The sequence below is a fragment of the Anas acuta genome, chromosome Z (genome assembly GCF_963932015.1).
Source record: "Anas acuta chromosome Z, bAnaAcu1.1, whole genome shotgun sequence".
In the NCBI taxonomy this organism is placed as follows: Eukaryota; Metazoa; Chordata; class Aves; order Anseriformes; family Anatidae; genus Anas; species Anas acuta.
The window spans coordinates 16843712-16846082 of NC_089017.1; the positions used below are offsets into that span (position 1 = coordinate 16843712).

At 47.1% G+C, this 2371-nt stretch overlaps 1 pseudogene; it reads left to right on the forward strand.

Annotated features, from left to right (window-relative positions):
* Positions 1-1271: 1271 nt before the first annotated feature.
* Positions 1272-1710, forward strand: LOC137847663 (large ribosomal subunit protein eL33 pseudogene; annotated as a pseudogene).
* The last annotated feature ends 661 nt before the right edge of the window (positions 1711-2371 follow it).

Here is a 2371-nt window from a genome sequence, read left to right on the forward strand (position 1 = left end):
TATAACCAAAAAATTCCTTGCCGAGATCATTTTAACAGCTAAATGTTTTCTTACAGAGAGAAGGGCTCCATGACAACCAACTTCCAGTTCAGAAGGAAAGAAAGAATAATAAAACTAGTTTATTGGTATATACCTTTTATTTGCAGTACATGCTCTTCAGAAAACATGTCGCTAAAACATATTGCTGTTATGCAGTCATGGTGTGTAATTATTCTGAGCATTTTCAGAGTTGATTCTGGTTCCAGTTTCATGAACAAAGCTTTTAAGTGAGGGCAGATTTATCCTTATTCCAAACTGAGGGCTTGATCTCAAGTGCCGATGATGTTTGAGATGACTCATTGACTTCAAATATATTAATGTGTTTAAATATAATTGTAATGTGTTTATGTGGCAAGGTTTTGGTAGCAGGAGGCCGTAGGGGTGGCTTCTGTGAGAAGAATCCAGAAGCTGACCCAAGTTAGATAAGGGTCCTGCTGCTGGCTAGAGCTTGAGCCAGAAAGCTATGCTGTGAGAACGGATTTAAGAAAGGGAAAACAAGTACAACAACAAAAACCTGCTCGGCAACAGCAGCTGGGAGAGAAAGGAGTGAGAAACAGCTTTGCAGACACCAAGGTCAGTGAAGGAGGAGGGCGGGAGGTGCTGTAAGTGCCAAAATTCTCTTGTGGAGTGGGCTTCTGGAGAGGCCCCTGGTGGAGCAGGCTGTCCCCCTGCAGCCCATGGGTCCCACATGGAGCAGATCTCCACGCTGCAGCCCCCCATGGGTGGAGGAGCCCCCGGTGGAGCAGGTGGATGTGGCCTGGAGGAGGCTGCGGCCCATGGAGAGCCCCCGCAGGAGCAGGCCCCGGGCCGGAGCTGCAGCCCGTGGAGAGGAGCCCACGCAGGAGCAGGGGGTCTGGGGGGAGCTGCCGCCCACCCGTGGGGGACCCGTGCTGGAGCAGTTTGCTCCTGGGGGATGGACCCCGTGGGACGGAGCCGTGTGGGAGCAGTGCTTGAAGAGCTGCTGCCTGTGGGCAGCCCCCGCAGGCTCATTTGGGGAAGGATGGCATCCATGGGAGGGACCCCACGTGAAGCAGGAACAGAGTGACCACGAAGGAGTGGCAGTGGAGAAGTGCTACAGACTGACCGCAGCCTCCATTCTCCTGTGGTGCTCGGGGATAGGAGATGGAAGAGGATGGATGGGGAGAAAGTGTTTTTGGTTTCTTTCTTTTGTTTCTCACTTCTCTAACTTGCTAGTAATAGGCAATACATTTTACTAATATCCTCACACCCTTTTCATCTTGGTGCACTGCCATAAGGGCCTGCCGGTATCAGGGCTGTGGGAGGACACCAGAAGCGGGAGGTTGTGGTCCACGGCCATTTTTTTCTGGCTACAAACATGGCCTCTGAAACCAGTGGAAGCACAATGACCTTCTGAAATTTGAAGGTGTCTATGCTTGCCAAGTGATAGAGTTCCACTTAGGTAAGAGGTGTGCCTATGTATACAAAGTGAAAAACAACACTGTAACCCCTGGTGACAAGCCCAACAGGACACCAGTGATCTGGGGGAAGCTAACCCGTGCCCATGGGAATAGCCTTATGGTTAATGCCAAGTTCCATTCCAATCTTCCTGCCAAGGCCACCAGACACAGTATCCAAGTGATGCTGTATCCATCTAGGATCTAAATTTTATTGGAAATAAAATGCAGATTTTGTTTAAAAACAAACAAATAAAAACAAAATAAAATAAACAAAACAAAAAAGCTGTGACAAGAGGTTCAGGCTGGATATTAGGAAAAGGAGGTTCTTCACCAAGAGAGTGGGTTGTTGTGCACTGGAACAATAGTCCCCAGTCATGGCACCAAGCCTGTCAGAGTTTAAGAAACATTTGGACTGTGCACTTAGTCACATGGTGTGAATTTTGCGTAGACCTGTGTGGTGCCAGGAGTTGGAGTCGATGATCCTTGTGGGGCCCTTCCAAGTTGGGATATTCTATGACTCTGTTTCACCCATCGTGATTACTGTTGAGCAATCTCCCCGTCCTTATTTCCTTTTTTTCTCCCCTTTCCCTTTGAAGAGGGGGAGTGAGAGGGCAGAGGGCAGTTGTGTTGGATCTCAGCTGCCCACCTGAACAAAACCACCATAACAATACATAGAAATGATTATGCCAAAATAAACACAAGCCAAAAGCACACATGGAAAGAAGCCTCCAGGCAAGTTCTTTATCAAAAGGTGACTATACATAGGAGAATTTTTAGAATTATTTGATGTGAGGATACATCTCACTGAGAAAAATGAGAATGTCAATGTCCTTCATACAAAGATAATGAGAAGATTATCTATATGGAGCATTGTTTGGCTGTATTATAAAACACTTTATCTATCTTGAAAAATG